An 18,906-nucleotide genomic window follows, 5' to 3' on the forward strand; every position below is an offset into this window, starting at 1 on the left:
TACACTTTTTCCTTGGAACTTTATCAACACTCAGTTGTGTAGGTTTATTTCTTTACTCACATTCTTTTCCTTTGGTTCCTTTGTATGCCATTACACCAATACCACATGGTCTTGAATATTAAATGTTATAGTAAGATCGAAATCAAGTAATTTAAGAAAACATCATATTTGTGTTGGAAGTGATAAATTCTGAATCAAAATTCTGATTTTATTAAATAATTCATTCAAGCAACAATTATAGAATGCTTATTTTGGATCAGCTATATTTTTCTGTACTGAGAATTAAAACAAATAAAGTTTATTTTCCAAGAACTTATATTCTAATAGTAATATAAACTAGAAAGAGTTAAAATAAAAATGTATACTAAATATCACAGAAAATGTAGGGATTATATTTATCTGTGGAGGGTCAAATGCTTGTAAGACAAGTTATACCCATAGTGGGATTATACATTTTCTACCTTTCACATAACTCAAAGGCATAAAAATGTAATCATGTTTGTTATATTTGCTGAATAATAAATTCTGGTTCAAGAAGAACACCGAGCAAGCATATCTGTTTCAATATGCCAAATAAGATTGTTATAGGTATAATTTAATTCAATGGTGGGTCAATAAAGAATAATAAATACATTTTAAAAAGCATTCAGGTGCTAAACATTAATAAAAGTCAATGCCCTTTTGGACATGCATGGAACAATGGTGAAGGAGAGTAGTTGTCAAAGAAGTATAACTGAGGCGACTTAAAGAACTGGTTTTTCATAAAAGCAAATTACAATATGAGAAGGAGGAGATGCAAGTAGTTGATAGTCAACCATCATACAGTTGAGGGTCATATAGGTATTTATGGAAAGGCCATTGGGTCATTAAGCATTTGGGAAAGATAAGCAGTCTTTAAATATCACTGATGCATCCCTAATCACATATTCCAGAAATTATCTCATTAAACAAGTGAACTGAATCATAAATGTATTACGTCCATATTAAAATTACTATCTTTGAAAGACTTATGTGAACATTTAGATAGAGAGTACTTCACAGTTCTATCAATTATATATTATTATTTAATTTGAATGCATATTTTACAGTTAATTATTCATGAACATTTATTCATGAGATATAGTCTTCCTCAAAATTGATTCAATTATAAAAGTCATATAAAAGTGAAAAACAGTTTCATGGTTGTTCACAACATCCCCTACCTCAAGGTCAAATTCTTCATTGTTTATGGTTGTTATTTCAGGGATATAGTCAAGTAGCTGCTTTAACATATGTATGAATAAAGAGAAACTTTAAAATATCTTAATCCTTTGAAAGTGCCCATATGTGCCATATTTATGAATAGTTGAAATAGTCTTTTAGTAAAACAAGTATATAACTCAGGATCCTTTATTTATTTATTTTTCTACCACCTATTATCAGAGAATATAAAAATCACCTAATGAACATTAAATATCTTGTGGCTTTGATACCTTCTGGTAACATCAAGTATGATTTATCTGCCATAAGTCTATTCTGCTTACTTAGCAAAGATATATAATGGAAACGTTAATTAAACAATTATCTCCAGTTGCGTTTAACTGTGTAGCTGAATCAATTCACATAATCAGTATGCTATCACTATGTTAGTTCACTGTTTCACATTCTCCATCCTCGACATTCTAATCCACCATTAGATTGGTCTTATTAATAATAAAATAGCAAATATTTATTGAAAATTAATGATGTGTCATGTATTCTTTTCATCTTAGGCATCAGCTTAATTCATGACTCTCAGGAATAGGCTATTCCATCTCTGGAGGCACGGAAACATTTCTAAAGAAAGTGTGTCTTGCATAATTTTAAAGGATTGAATTCCAGGTAAACAGTTGTCAAATGTAATATTACCTAAAACCAATATTTCTTTAAACATCTGTGTTTGTGATCCTCCCTCTATCTTCTTGCCTCTTTTACAATAGTCTTTTCCCATATTAAGGAAAAAGCCAGATTTTTTCACTGATCATTAATTCTATAATGGCTTACAAACAGAATATTTCAAAATACTGGTGTTTATACTAAGAAATGAGTATATGAATAGCTAATAATGGGTTAAATACTTTCTTAAATCAAATGCTGTTATATATTATTTTCAATAAGTTTTGAGGGGGACTTAAATTTGTCAGCTAATATGTTATTAAAATGATAATTGAGCTCTGGAAAAGACAGTTCTCTTACTACACACAAGAAAAGTTAGGTGCTCAACAAAATAATGACATTTCTTTAACACATTAGGAAGTTAAGGTCATAGAAAGCAATTTATCCTTAACTTAAATTAATAATATCCTCTTAAAGATAGAGGGGATGCAAGCCCTTACCCACCTGGGGCAGAGCATTGGAGAAAGAAATGCCGGGCACCATAAACTCTGGTAAGAATAATGCAATTAAAATTGTTAACAAATTGCTAAGGGCTGATTGAAGGCTAGGAAGTGAGTATAGAAATCCTGAGATCCATAGACAACAGGGAAATTCACACACACTTACAAGCTCTTCCCAGCTAACCTCACCACTTGTTCACAAGAAAATTGGTGGCAGAAGAGAAATAAATCGTCCCTCTTGGTGCAGGCCTGGAAAAGCAGAACTTCAGCCACTGGGGGTGGGGAAGAAATAGCTCTAACCATATTCTTCACCCCTTTCTACCCTACAGAGCCTTACCCCACAAGGAAGCAAACTCTGTCACACTAAATGCAGAAGGGTAAGAACTATTGTGAGAAAAATATAAAAACACTTCTACTCCTTGCAAAGAGCAACAAACCCTCTTTGCACCAGATAATTGGAGGTATCCAAACACTGTACACATACAGAATAAATAAAAAAAACAAACCATTGTCAAGACACAGACACAGGCTTTGGATATAATTTAGGCAGAATGAAAACAGAAAGCATTCTGTTCTCCTCATCCTTCCCCAAATGCCTAGCAAACTCCAGGAAACATACAACAGTAGTCTGCCACTCATGACAAGGAAAGAAAATAAAGAGAAAATCTAAAAGCAGGCTCACAGGCAAAGACTAACGCCAAGAAATAAAATGAGAAAATTAAGTAAAACTCTCAAGCAACCAGCCCTTAAGCAAAGCACAAGATAAAGCAGGGAATTTAAAGCTAATGGTTAACTGAAGATACTTATAGAAACAACCAAATACATAACAAGAAAATGTCTCCATATAAAATGTCATTGGACATCTTTGGTATTGGGTTGAGTCCCAATACCCTAGATATCCAGGATATCAAATGATCCATTACAAGAAAATGGAACATAGAGAGGTTGTGTGGCTCTTAAAGGGAATTGCATCAAATCCAATAGTTAGTTTGGCTATATGCCTTAGTACATGCAAATAAAATAGAAAAGAAAACTGGAGTAGCAATACTTATATCAAAACAAAACAGACTGTAAAACAAAGACTGTAACAAAAAACAAAAAAGGGTGTAACATTGATAAACTTGTTAATCCAACAAGAAGATATAATATATAAATATTTATGCACCCAACAAAAAAATCACCTAAATATATAAAGCAGATATTAACATCCTATATAATAAAAGGCCAGTGACCATAATGGCATAATGATCAGAACAACCAATCGACCAGTCACTGTGAGGTGCATTGACCACCTCTCGGTCCCTCCCCTCAGCCAGGGGGGTGTGCTCCAAGCCGCTGCTGCCAGACTGTGGCCAGATAGGGAGCGGGCCTAAGCTGTCTGTAGGGCATCCCCTGAGGGCTCCCAGACTGTGAGAGGGGGCAGGCTGGGCTGAGGGACACCCACCCAGTGCATGAATTTCATGCACCGGCCTATAGTATATAATAATAAAAATAACACAATTACAATAATAGTAGGAAACATCAATCCTCAATTACATCATAAGTACATCATCTATAGAATGACAATAAGAAAACATTGGCCTTAAAGAACAGATTGCCATGTAAACTAGATATATTCAGAGAAAAACTCATTATTAAAAAAAAAAAAAAAAAGCCAACATAATCCTGGTATCAAATCCAGAAGAAAAAAAAACACAAAAAAAGAAAATTACACACTCATATTCCTGATGCATTATGCAAAATTCCTCAATAATATTAGCAAACCAAATTCAAAAATAAAGGCAAACTAATTGAAAATGCTTTTTTAATTTTTATTGAATTTACTAGAGGCCCAGTACATGAAAATTTGTACACTCGGGGGGTCCCTCGGCCCAGCCTCTGCCCTCTCAAAGTCCGAGAGCCCTCAGGGGATGTCCGACTGATGGCTTAGGCCTGCTCCCATGAGCAGGCCTAAGCTACAGTCTGGCCTCCCTCTGCAGGAGGCGACCGGGCCGGCCGATCAGGGGATGGCGCTGGCAGGCAAACAGCCATCCCCCCCCACCCCCCACATCACTCCTCTGCCACCTCTGGTCGCTATCGTCCCCTGCCCCCCGATCGCTGTCACCTCCCTCTGCCCACTTGCACACGCCTTGGCTGGCCTGGCACCACCTGTTCGCCAGCCCTGCCCCCCACTGACAGGTCATTCTGATGTTCAGTCCATTTGCATATTATGCTATTATTATATAGGATTAGGATAATATTGGTTAATAAAATTATATAGGTTTCAGGTATACAATTCTATAATACATCATCTGTATATTATATTGTGTGTTCACCAACCAAAATCAAGTCTCCTTCCCTAACCACTTATCCCCCCTTTACCCTCTTTCACCTCCTCCCACCCCCTTTCTCTCTGGTAAACACTATACTGTTGTCTGTGTCTATGAGATTTTTGTTGTTTGTTTTTGCTTTTATTTTTTTGCTTAATTCCTTTCTCTTTTTCACCCAGGACCCCAACCCCTCACTCCTCTAACAGCACTCAGTCTATTTTCTGTATCTATTAGTCAGTTTCTATTTTGTTTGTTTTTCTATGTTGTTCATTAGATTCTACATATAAATGAAATCAATTAGTATTTGTCTTTCTCTTTCTGGCTCATTTCACTTAGGATAAGGCTGTCCAGGTCCATCCATGCTGTTGCAAAAGGTAAGTTTTTTTTTCTTCTTTTTTATGGCTGAGTAGTATTCCATTATATAAATATACCACACCTTTTTTATTCACTCATCTACTGATGGACATTTGGGCTGCTTCCAAATCTTGACTATAATATTGCAATAAACATATGGGTGCATTTTTTTTTCAAATTACTGCTTCAAGTTTTTTCAGGTATATTCCCAGAAGTGGAATCACTAGGTCATAAGGTAGTTCCATTTTTAATTTTTTTGAAGAAAATCTATATTCTTTTTCCACAGAGGATGCACGAATCTGTATTTCCATCAACAGTGCACTAGGGTTTCCTTTTTTTCACATCCTCACCAAGACTTATTATTTGTTGATTTATTGATGATAGCCATCTGACAGGTATAGGTGATATCTAATTAGGTTTTAACTTATACTTCTCTGATGATTAGTGACATTCAGCAACTTTTCTTATGTTTATTGACCATCTTTATGTCCTCTTTAGAGAAGTGTCTATTCAGGTCATTTGCCCGTTTTTTAATTGGATTGTTTTGCTTGTTTGTGTTTTTTTCTTTTTTTCTGGTGTTGAATTGTGTAAGTTATTTTTAAATTTTGGATATTAACTCCTTATCAGATGTATCAGTGGTGAATATGTTCTCCCATTCAGTGAGTTGTCTTTTCAGCTTGTTGATTGTTTGCTATGCAAAAACTTCTTAGTTTGATGTAGTCCCATTTATTTTTTCTTTTGTTTCCATTGCTCAAGGAGATATATCAGAAAAATAATATTGTTATGAGAAATGTTCCAGAGTATACTGCCTATGTTTTCTTATAGGATTTATATGGTTTTGAGTTTTACATGTAAGTCTTTAATCCATTTTGAGTTTATCCTTTTGTATGGTGTAAGAATGTGAACTAATTTCTTTTTTTCTTTTTTTGCATGTACCTGTCCAATTTTCCCAGCACCATTTATTTAATAGATTATCTTTATCCCACTGCATGTTCTAGCTTCCTTTTTAGAATATTAAAAGAACATAAAAGCAATGATTTATTTCTAAGCTCTCTGTTCTGTTCCATTTATCTATTTGTCTGTTTTTATGCCTGTACCATGCTGTTTTGATTATTATTGCTTTGTAGTATTGTTTGATATCAGGTAGTGTGAACCCTCCAACTTTCCAACTTTTTCCCCCCTCAAAATTGCTGTGGCTATTCAAGGTCTTTAGTGGTTCTATGTAAATTTTTGAAATATTTGGTCTAGTTGTGTGAAATATGTTATTGGTATCTTGATAAGAATTGTATTGAATCTGGAAATTGCTTTGGGTTGTATAGACATTTTAATGATCTTAATTCATCCCATCCATGAACATGGTATATGCTTACACTTATTTGTATCCTCTTAAATATCTTTCTTCAGTATCATAATTTTCCAAGTACAGGACTTTCACCTCCTTGGTTAAATTTATTCCTAGGTATTTTTTGTGCATTTCTAAGTGGGGTTGTTTTCTTAGTACCACTTTCTGGTAGTTAATTATTGGTGTATAAAAATGCAACTGATTTCTGGATATTTATTTCTATCCTGCTAATTTATTGAATTCATTTATCGGTTCTAGTGGGGTTTTTTTTTGGTGAAATCTTTAGGATTCTCTATATACAATATCATGTCATCTGCAAATGATGGCATTTTTACTTATCCTTTTCCAATTTAGATGCCTTTTATTTTTTATTCTTGTCTGATTTCCATGGCTAAGGCTTCCAGTACTATGTTGAATAAGAGGTGAAAACAAATACCCCTGACTTGTTCCTGATCTTCAGGGAAACATTTTATCTTTTGCCCATTGAGTATGATGTTGGCTATGAGTTTGTCATATATAGACTTTATTACATTGAGTTATGGTCCCTCTATTCCCACTAGGCTGAGAGTTTTTATTATAAATGGGTCTGGACTTTTTAAAATGCATTTTCTGTAACTATTGATATAATCATGTCATTTTTATCCTTCATTTTGTTTATGTGGTGTAGCATGTTTATTGATTTGCAAATATTGTACCATCTTTACAACCCAGGAAAAAAAATCTCACTTGGTCATGGTTTATGTTCTTTTTAATGTATTGCTGGATCCAATTTGCTAATTTGGTTGAGGATTTTAGAGCCTCTGGTGGTACTTGAGTTGCATGAGGTAGGTTTTCAGTGAGTCAGCAGGTAAAAGTGTGTGGTGTTCACCAGATTAACACAGATTCAAACTCAATGCCAGTGCTTGGTTTGAGGCCACTCAGCAAATGTCCCAGCTAGGTGCGCACAGATACTGTGTTGGGCCGGGTTCTCAGGGATTCATCAGGGGAGACAAGCAGTGTTTTTCAGGCCCACACACACCAAGATTTGGCCATATGAAGGGAGGGCTTTGCACTGGTCAGGCATGAAGGAGAAGTGGACCCCTGTGCTAGAGCCACACAAGTCTGACTGTCTAAGATCCTGCCAAGAGACCCAGCACCAAAGAACAAGGTCACAGGAGTCTGGAGGATGGGCCTACCTGGATCCCAGAGGGTGGGGCTAGAAAAATCTCTGGTTAGGGGGAGGTGCCAGTCATGTTTCCGGGAAAGTGACGGGAATCACCCCCACTCCAAAGCCACACATCTGAGTCAAGGACAGCACCTGAGTCTTCCCAGACCTCTGCACTCCAGGCAGCTGACTCGTCAGCTGGGAGTGGACTATGCTAGGGCAACAGGAACTATGGTAGAGGGTAGGATATTGCTTTTCCCCATGTTGAAGCCATAAAAGGGGAATGCTCCACCTAAGAAAGATGGCACCTTTGGTATGGAAAAGTGACTCAGCACAGGAGTCCCAGAGGCTGTCCCCCCAGCTTTCTCACCAAAGCCACAAACCCCAGTCTCTCTTCATATAATTTCAGTCCACTCCACCCTCTCTCTGCCAGAGCCCAAGGTGAGTGGCTGGTGGTGAGATTTTGTGAGTTGGCCCTTTTGGAAGGCACCTGTGTCTCTAGCAGACCACTGTCTCTCTGTGGCAGGCAGAATTCCTGCTGATATTCATAGCCAAATGTTATGTGAGTGCCTCTTCCTCTGGTGCTCTGGACTGGGGAGCCTGGGGTGGGGTTGAGACCCCCACTCCTCAGGGGGAATCTGTAACCTCGGCTGCTGCCCATGGGAGTAGGGACAGACCTTTCCACATCTCTGCCCTTCTTACTAGTCTCGATGTGGCTTCGGTAAATCTTTGGTTATAAGACTTCTATTCAGCTAGTCTTCAGCAGGTTTTCAAGTTATTGTTCTACATTTTAGTTTAAATTCCAGAATGAACCTCGGAGGAGGTGAGTGGAATATTCATCTACTTCCCTGCCATCTTGGATCTCTCCTAAAATAATTAGAGTAAATTGTAAAATATCAAAGTGTAACAGGTCAATACACAAAAAATAATTATACTTTAAACATGAACAATGACTAACTGAAAATTAAAGTTTTTAATATATCATTTTATAACAAAAAATATGAAATAATTGTGTCTATCAAGATATGTGCAAAGATATGTATGCTGAAATCTATAATACACTGATGAAAGAAATCTAAGAAAACCTATATAGAGATATGCACAATGTTTTTAGACTGGAAGTCTCTATGGTGTGAAGATATCCATATCACTATTCTTAACTATGGATACATTGCAAGCCCAATAATAATCTAGGCAAGATTTCTTTTTATAGAAACAATAATTCCTTCAAAATGAACTAGAACAGGCAAAAATATATTGAAAAAGAATAAAGTTTTAAGGTTTACACTGCAAGATTTCAAGATGTAATCAAAAGCTATCATAGACAAGACAGTTTGTAATGGCAGAAGGGTAGACACATAGATCATTAAAACAGAATAAAAATATAGAAAGAAATCTATACTGATAATCAATAGGTTTTTATGATTTTGCCAAATTCTTGCAATGATGCAGAATAACTAAAACTCCATACATTGCAAGTGGAAATGCAAAATAATATAGCCACTTTAGAAAAAAATTGAATCCCATATAATAAAATCCTAATATGCAAATCGACCAAATGGCAGAACGACTGGTTGCTATGATGCACACTGTCCACCAGGGGGGCAGATGCTCTATGCAGGAGCTGCCCCCTGGTGGTCAGTGCACTCCCACAGGGGAAGCACTGCTTAGCCAGAAGCCAGGCTCATGGCTGGCAAGTGCAATGGCGGTGGCGAGAGCCTCTCCTGCCTTCGCTGCAGAGTAAGGGGTCCTGGATTGCGAGAGCCCAGGACTGCAAGAGGGATGTCTGACTGCTGGCAGGTGGACATCCCCTGAGGAGTCCTGGACTCTGACAGGGTGCAGATTGCGCTAAGATACCTCCCCCTCAGTGCACAAATTTTGTGTACTGGGCCTCTAGTGTTAATTATAAATTTCCACCTAACATATGATTCAGCAATTTCTCTTCTAAATATTAAGCAAGTGAAATAAAACTTTATGATTACACAAAAACCTGTGTGAGAATGTTTACAAATTTGGTAATAATTGCCCCACACTAAAAACACACCAAATGTCCTCCAATTGGCTAATGGATAACCATTACGGTCCAGCCATAAAATGGGATCACCTAATAATAGAAAAACAAACTTCTGATATATGCGACATAAGAGAATCTCAAGTGTATTAAGCTAAATGACAAATAGCAAACTAGAAATGGCTGTATATGGTATGATCCATTTATATGACATTTAGAAAAGGGCAAAACTTTACATAAAGAAACATATCAGTGCTTGTTCTTTATATTGCAGTGGTGGTTACATGACAGTATGTGTTTTTTAAAACACAGCATTGTACACCAAAACAAGTGAATTTTGTAATTTGTAAATTATAATAAAAATATTAAAAAATAACATTCATTAATAAACTAATATGTAATTTTGGCAAAACTCTTGGAAGGAATTTAAAAATATTTAATGTTACTATAATGAAATCCCTTTCATTTCCATCTATTTATTTATTTGAGCATTTCCTAGTACTAACATTATAAAATGAAATTTAATAATAAAATTTTTCTTAAATCTATCTCATTCCTGCATAAAATAATTACTCATGGATGAATGAATTAATTGTAAAGCACAAAATTATACTTTATCCTTTTTATTAATAGGTATATTGCCAAAGAAATTTTACTCATGTGTAATGTTTATGTATCAAAAAGTAATATATTAATAATGTGACTTAATATATTAACATTAAAGATACAAAATACATTATTTTGTATTTGAAAAATTTGCTTACAAATAAGCATATACAATCTATCCTATACTAATAAAAGACAAACATTCAAATTGACTGTACTTTCTCTACACCTTAAGCCATGCTCACCAGCCAATCAGAGTGACTATATGCAAATTAACCCAACCAAGATGGCTGCCAGCAGCCATGGAGCTGGAGAGAGCAGGAGGCTTGCTTGCCCCAGTGATGGAGGAAGCCAAGGTTCCCCGCCTGCCGCGGCCAGGCTCTGAACTCCACTGAAAGCAACAAAGTTTCAATTATAGAAGGTAAACAAACCCCAGATACCTGCTTTCAGCCAGCTGTGGCCACGGAGCTGGAGCGAGCAGGAGTGGGCGCCCCTGGCGATGGAGGAAGCCAAGCTTTCCACAAGCCTCAACTAAAGGCGACAAAGTTTCAATTATAGAAGTTAAATAAATCCCAGAATTAAAAAGAAGAAAGAAAAAAAGGAGAGGCTGGGAGCTTACGTCACCAGGGTGCTTGGCCAGCCTGAAAATGGCCCTCAGCCCCTCACCCAGACTGGCCAGGCACCCCAGTGGGGACCCCCCCAACCTAAAGGGGGTGTGGCCAGCCTGAAAACAGCCATCAGCCCCTCACCCAGGCTGGCCAAATCTCCATGGGGTGAAGGTCCTCACTGGGGTGGACATCCTCTGAGGGGTCCCACACTGCAAGAGGGCATAGGCCGGGCTGAGGGATCCCCCGTGTGCACAAATTTTTGTGCACCGGGCCTCTAGTATATATATAAAAGGCTAAGTTGACTCACACATGCACAATACATATAAAGCTCTCACTGGCACTAATCACACACGTGTGTTTCAATCTGTCATTGTTGATAGTGAATTTACTTGACACTTCTATTATAGAGAAAGAGCAAATAACGATATTAAAATATTTCTTCTAATTAATTTGCTTTCAATGTGCACGAATCTGTGCACTGGGACGCTAGTAAATATATAATTAATGACATATCAATGTTTAAATAATATACAATGTTCTCTACTGATATGTAAAGCATATACATTATACAGGATGTCCCAGCTTGAAAAATGTATATACACTTTAACAGTTGAAGGCTTAATTTTGAAAATGAAATATATTTTAACTAGAGGCCCAGTGCATGAAATTCGTGCACTGGGGGAGGTCCTTCAGCCCAGCTTTCACCCTCTCCAATCTGGGACCCAATGTCCCTGTGGAATCAGGCCTAAACCGGCAGTCAGATATCCCTCTCACAATCTGGGATTGCTGGCTCCCAACCGCTCGCCTGCCTGCCTGCCTGATTGCCCCTAACCACTTCTGCCTTCCAGCTTGATCACCCCCTAATCACTCCCCTGCCAGCCTGAGTGATGCCTACCTGCTCCTCTGCCAGCCTGGTCACCCCCAACTGTCCTCCCCTGCAGGCCTGGTCACCCCATCTGCCGTCCCCTGCAGGCCTGATCGTCCACAACTACCCTCCCTTACCGGCCATCTGTGGCAGCCATCTTCTGCCCACATAGGGGAGGCCATCATGTGCGAGGTCATGATGGTCAATTTGCATATTACCTCTTTATTATATAGCATTGCCTTTATAATTATTCAATGTGTATGTATACATATTTTTGGGTATATTGTATAATACAGAAGATATATGTTGAACATATTACTTACCATATCACACCCTTAATACATAATGTATACATAAAAATAACAATATCATTTGTCACTATATTATTAGAAATTTATGCTATTATGATAGTTGAAAATATTTTATATGACATTAGAATAAAATTTTATTGAATGAGTAAAATGCACGAACAAGTTTAGTTTCCTGGGTTTTGTTTCAAAGCAAAAACAAAATTAAACAGAAGCAGAAAATTAATTAATTTGATCACTGTCACTTAGTTGATAGTGGGCAATGCCAGGATTAATTGAGATGAATGTAACACTAACACCCAAGCTCTCATGTTTTTCTTTGATATTTTGGCATAGTTTTCACAAAGAATCTGTATAAGAAACACATAAATTGGGTGCTTTTGATTTGTGGAGCTAAAGTTTTTTATCAGGCATATACTTTGCTTTAGTGTTCAATGCACCTTATGTAAAATGTCCTTCATTGCTAATTGTTTCCAGAGGAGACCTGGATGAGAAATTTGCCAATCTTAGTCAATGTGTTGCCTCTACTTGGCTTCCTTTTTTTTTAAGCATACAAGCAGTTATAGAACTTCTCATTGTCACTTCTGGTATAAAATTTGAAGTACAACATAAGAAAGTACTTCAACTTGAGTTGCAGATGTTCCTCCATGTACAGATGTTTAATATGCACATGTGTCTTCTTGTGTTTGAAGATTTTACAAGAAATATATATAGTGTCATATTTATATTACTAATATATTAGATTTTAATTAATTATCAGAATATGCTTTAAGGTATTCTTTTATATATTAAATAATAAGTAAATCTCAAAACCACTTTCAAATATTTTTCTTTATTAAATGACCTTCTTACTTATCCATGTTGTTACTAGGTCCTACTTATGGTCAAGTTTAATTATTGACCATCTCAAATTTTTTTTAGAAGTAATAGAAAACAAACAAAAAAGATCTCGAAATTCTTAAGCTATAATTGAAATGTGAAGCCTTGAAAATGAGTAGAGGAATTTGTTTTGCAACATTATTTTGTTTTGTTGTAAACACAATATACAGACCTTATTATGCTATTATAACAGCCTGAAAGGAAATCTGCTTGTTCATACGTAATTTGAACCTCAGAAATAGGCTACTAGGTGAATGTTGGAAGTCAATATGAAACAAATGTGGAAAGGTCTCTCTAAATGTCAAGCCTATTCTTTTCAAACTAAAATTAGATTAATTTAGGTCATTAATAAACTGATGACATTTTGCACAGCAACAATTTTTATAAGATATGCAAGACTCTAATGTGCAAAGAGGTAGAAATATTCTTTTATGTCTTTTAGAATCATTCATATTACATATTAGTTGCTTCATATAGTTGCTTGAATAATAAAAAGTCCCAAAGGCAGTAAATTAATTTATTTAATGTTACATGTCCTTAAATATAAACTTTGATTAAAATGACCATTAGCAAATGAAAAATTAATTTTGGGGAGAATTTTAGATTACTTTTTTCATTCTAATTTTAGAATGATTCTAGAGTTATCATTTATCTTGTACTCAAAAAACATTTTAAATTAATTTGCTTTTATTTTTATACTGCTTTTAAAAAGCAAGTAAAGTAAAAGCTGAGAACATTAGTTAAATGCAGCATGGCCTGTTATACCATTTGTACAGTTTCACCAAAAATTACATGTCACAGTTGTTTTAATATGAAAGCTAAAAGATTTTGACATAACCCGTATGCAAAACATCCCTGGGGTCTTAATATAATTTAACTACTTTAATTTATTTTTATAAAATATAATTGATATTGTAGATTTTTTTCCTCCTGTGTTTTTAATTTTTAGGAGAAACATATTCCAATACAATTTACAGTTTTTAGTAAGGCACAAATTTTATGTCTTTCTTAGTCAATATAAAATTTTATTACTTCAAAAGCAGATTATTTTGCTAAGCAAAGCCTTTATAGAATATAGCTAATCTCCAGGATAAAATAATGACAATAGAATCAGAAGGTAAGAAAGTGACTTAAAGGTCATTCAGAACATATCGAGATGCTCAGAACTTCACAGGCTTTATCCCTCACATGAAATCAATCTCTAATGATCCACACATTTGTGTGCTATTGATAGGAAATCATCATTCCTATCTCTATTTTGCAAATGACAATCCTTCCTTTTCTGCTTTCATCATTCTAAAAAAAAACAAAAAACTGCATGAGTCAACTATACATTTTAGACCATAATTTTCATTACATTTCTTATTTAAAATGCTTACATTCACAGTGAATAATTGTCATATATTATGATTATAAATGTTCTTACAGAGAATTCTAGCTGAACTTGGCTTTATTTATTATTTTCCTGTGCTCTATATGCAACCTAAATACACATCAAAGGCCACCTCCACTTAATATATCTGGAAAGGGAGGCGGCCCCAAATGTCTCCATCTTCTGGACAGTTTTCTAAACTTTCTGTCCTCTACAAGAGGCCATCGGTGACTCCGATGTTTAGCATGGCGTAGACACGGGAACTGAAGGCCTATTAGGATCAGGGGCACCACTGAAGAGGCCCCTAAAGTTGCAGAAGAAAATACCAGAGCAGCCCATGCCTTCTTTTATGCCTGCATTTCTTACTTCCTTATGCGTATAAACTTATTCAGGTGTTCAGATTTCATATACTACACTTAACCCATAGATAAAAAAGAATTTAAATTCTATATAAAATGTGAGATGGCACTGGAAAAAATAGTTAGGTTTTTATGAGGTTACCCTTATAATTTAAGGTAAACACTCACAAAAAATAAAACCTCAAAAAGCTGTTGTATTCGGCCACTCTGCAGATACTAACCTCATGCACTTACTCTAAGGTCTACAGCTATCTGAGGAAGCTTATTTTCCTTTAACCTCAGTGTGACCTTCAATACCCATGATCTTGAATCCATCATCTGGAACCACAGAGAGTAATTATTGTTCCAAAGCTTCCAGAGTGGGAAAAAATTTGTGGTCTTTGAAAAAAAATACATACGTGTGTGTGTGTGTGTGTGTGTGTGTGTGTGTGTGTGTGTATACATATATATATATATTAGAGGCCCAGTGCACGAAATTCATGCACAGGTGGGGGGTGGGGGAGGGCAGGCGGGGAGGTCCCTCAGCCCGACCTGCACCTATCCAATTCTGGAGCCCTCAGGGGATGTGCTACTGACAGCTTGGACCCACTCCTGATGGTTCTCTGCTCTCCTCAGGACCTGCCTCCTCCACACCATGGGGATGGGCAAGCAGGCCCTGCTGGTTGCTGCCTGCGGGGTGCCGCCACCACAGCCCAGTAGGTCCTGCTGGGTTCTGCCGGCACCCCACTTGCCTGCTCCCCAGTTGCTGTGGTGACGCCCAGCAGGCCCTGCTGGGTGCTGCCTGCGGGCTCGCTTGCCTGCTCCCCGGTCATCCTGGTCATCGTGGTGATGCCCAGGAGGCCCTTTTTTTAGAATATATATAAATTATTCAGAACATATCGAGATGCTGTTGGGAGGGTGAGGGAGAATGAAGGGCACTTTGGTATTGCATATTTAGCAGAAGAGTTCCAACTGGGACATATGTTCCACAGTGGGCATATGGTAACAGAGATTCCAAGATTTATTCCTTTTTTGCTCTTTTCACCAGACATGTCTTTATTTTATTGTTCAGCAGGATAACTTCACACACACACACACACACACACACACACACACACACACACACTTGTGCAGACACTCATGGATGCCTCAGAAGTGTTACAGTTTAAACCATATTGGAGATAATAAATATTTTTAAATGGTTATAACCAACCATCCTCACAAAAGAGTTAATATTTACATTATTATGTATGGCAATTTGATATTTATGAATTAGTTTTATGTCTTTCAACAATTATCCAGAAACTTAATATTTCTCTCTATCCATTCAAGTCTTGCTTAATAAAATAGAGTCATTATTGAAAATATAGCTACCTGTTTAATATTAAGGTTATAGGTTGATATTTTAGATGCATAAATTCTAGTAGAAATTCTAACTGATTATGGTAATTAAATAGACAAATTATAATTTTTCTTAATATATTTGTTAAATTATTAGTTAATTTATTTAAAAAATATTTGTTGATTCTAACACAAAAGTTAAGGATATAAGCTTTGTAGTGAAATAGCATAGATTTAAATTATTTGTCCCACTTACTATTCTGATTTAGAGCTTCCATAACACAGTAGTGACAGGGTAGGGGAAGGCTCATATTGCTGCTAAAAATATATAAATAACTAGATAACTGCATATTCCATAGAAATAGTTCACCAGTGAGGATTTGATTATAGAAATAGAATTATGATATAAAACAGAGAGTTGACTACAGAGATTAGACCTTACAAAGGGCTGGCTTTATATATCTTTTTAAAAATTGATGAGAGAGAGAGAGAGAGAGAGAGAGAGAGAGAGAGAGAGAGAGAGAGAGATTATTATGAGAGAGGGAAAAAACACTAATATGAGAGAGAGAGAAACTTTACTGTGACAGAGAAACATCAGTTGGTTGCCTTTCACACTTACTCGGGGATCAAACCTGCAACCTTAGTATATGCCCTACAGGAAATTGAACTCCCCACCTTTTGCTGTATGGGACAGTGCTCTAACCAAATGAGCACTCCAACCAACAGGCCAAGGCTGGATTTACATATCTTTTCACAGATTATACATAGTCATTGTTCTTCATCATGTGGTGGGGCCAAGGTCAGTAGAGCAAATGCCTATGAAGGAAAGATGAATGTAAAGCTGGGAGGAGAAAAGAACAAATGGGATGTTCAGGAGGAATTTGTGTCAATTTCTCACTGCCTATGAGCCCCCATCCTCAGGTTTCAGGTAACCGGCAGGATAAGCTTTCATCACAGAGATCAGCACCTGTACCAGGATCCAAAGAAAATGAAGGAATACATCCAGAATGACAAGGAGAAGCTCCGATCCTGGCTACTGCTGCCCCAGAGTTGCATGCTCTGGCCTAGGATTTGGAAATGCTAAAGGAATAAATCCATTGGGACCTGCAAGAGCTGTAACACACAATGCTGAACCCCAGAACAACCAAGTGAGTAAGCAGATCAGTGACAATGTGCATGAGCTGTAACAGCACACAGCACCCTGCACCAAACCTCCAAGCATAAAAAGATGGTGGTCATCCTTCATATTTCAAATGATGCACAGAATATCTGTTGTGGACCAGCCTACCCTGGAGCAATGTAGCAAAGACTATTTCTGGAAAACTAGTTGACACATTTCAAGCCCACCCTATTCCTATATACTCATTAAAAAACCACTTAACTTAAAAAATGTTGAGTTTATTTGAGCTAAACTTAGGACATGTCAAAAAGCAAGATCTCAAATGTTTCAGAGAGTGACACATTTTTAGTTTCTTTTACACATTCCGAGGGACTGTGAGAAAGATCACATGAAGGCGGGAGGAAGCGAGGTAGCGGATAGTCAGCAAGATGATTTGGTTACTCCTCAGAGTTTTCTAAAAACGAGGTTTACTCCGGCATTTCAAAGGTGTATTAACTAGATGCACAAAAACACTGGACAAGGCTTGCCTAAGACAAAGATAAACTTTCTTACAGGTTTGAGGTGTGACTATCCACCATGGCCTGCCCAGTTAGGAATTTATGATCTGATCATGCTGTGAGGTTACTTTCAGTAAGATTTACTGTGGAGCCTCTTTTCCATCCCCATCTCTGGATCTTTACACTATCTTCTCTCTACACCTCTCTGTGTCTCAATCTTCTTATAACACCAGTCATATTATATTAGAGGTCACTTTAATGATCTCCTTTTAATTTGATTACTTCTGTAAAGACTATATATCCATATAAGGTAACATTCTGAAGTACTAGAGTTTCAGAATAGGAATTAGGAAGGGGCACACAGTTCAACCCATAACATTCATTTTTGTCTTTTAGTTTCTGTTAGAATATAATGCATTTATTAAATAAACTAGAGGCCTGGTGCACAAAAATTTGTGCACTAAGGGGGGGGGGGCGGCCCTCAGCCCGGCCTGTGCCCTCTCACAGTCTGGGACCCCTCGGGAGATAACGACCTGCTGGCTTAGGCCTGCTCCCGGGTGGCAGAGGGCAGGCCCAATCCCTAGGTGCAGTCCCTGGTCGGTCTCAGAGCAGGGCCGATTGGGGAGTTGGGGCGCCGCCCCCTGTCATGCACAGAGCAGGGCGGATTGGGAGGTTGCGGTGCCACCCTCAGTCAAGCTCAGGATAGGGCCGATCATGGGGTTGGGGCACCGCCACTGTCACACTCAGGGCAGGGCCGATGGGGAGGTTATGGCTCTACCCCATCACACACAGAGCAGGGCCCGTGGGGAGGGGGTTGGGGCGCCGTCCTCTATCACCCACAGAGCAGGGCCGATCAGGGGGTTGGGGCACCGCCACTGTCACACTCAGGGCAGGGCCTATGGGGAGGTTATGGCTCTACCCATCACACACAGAGCAGGGCCCATGGGGAGGGGGTTGGGGCACCGCACCCTGTCACACTCAGAGCAGGGCCAGTCAAGGGGTTGGGGCCCCACCCCCTGTCACACACAGAGCCGCAGGGTGATCAGGGGGTTTGGGCACTGCCCCCTATCATGCTGATCCCTGTGCCAGGAGGCCTCGTGGTTCCGCTGATCCAGGTGCTGGGAGGCATATTACCCTTTTACTATATAGGACAGAGGCCTGGTGCATGGGTGGGGGCTGGCTGGTTTGTCCTGAAGGGTGTCCTGCATTAGGGTGGGGGTCCCCACTGGGGTTCCTGGCCAGGCTGGATGAGGGGATGATGGCTGTTTGCAGCTGGTCACACCCCCTTCAGGGTGGGGGTCCCCACTGGGGTGCCTGGCCAGTCTGGGTGAGGGGCTGAGGGCTCTTTTCAGGCTGGCGGGTGACGGAAGCTCCCAACCGCTCCTTTTTTTCATTTTTCTTTTTAATTCTGGGCCAGCTTTAGCTCTGGCTCCAACTCTGAGGCCCTCTGTTTGGGTT

The sequence above is a fragment of the Myotis myotis genome, unplaced genomic scaffold, assembly GCF_014108235.1.
Source record: "Myotis myotis isolate mMyoMyo1 unplaced genomic scaffold, mMyoMyo1.p scaffold_m19_p_2, whole genome shotgun sequence".
NCBI classification, from domain to species: Eukaryota; Metazoa; Chordata; class Mammalia; order Chiroptera; family Vespertilionidae; genus Myotis; species Myotis myotis.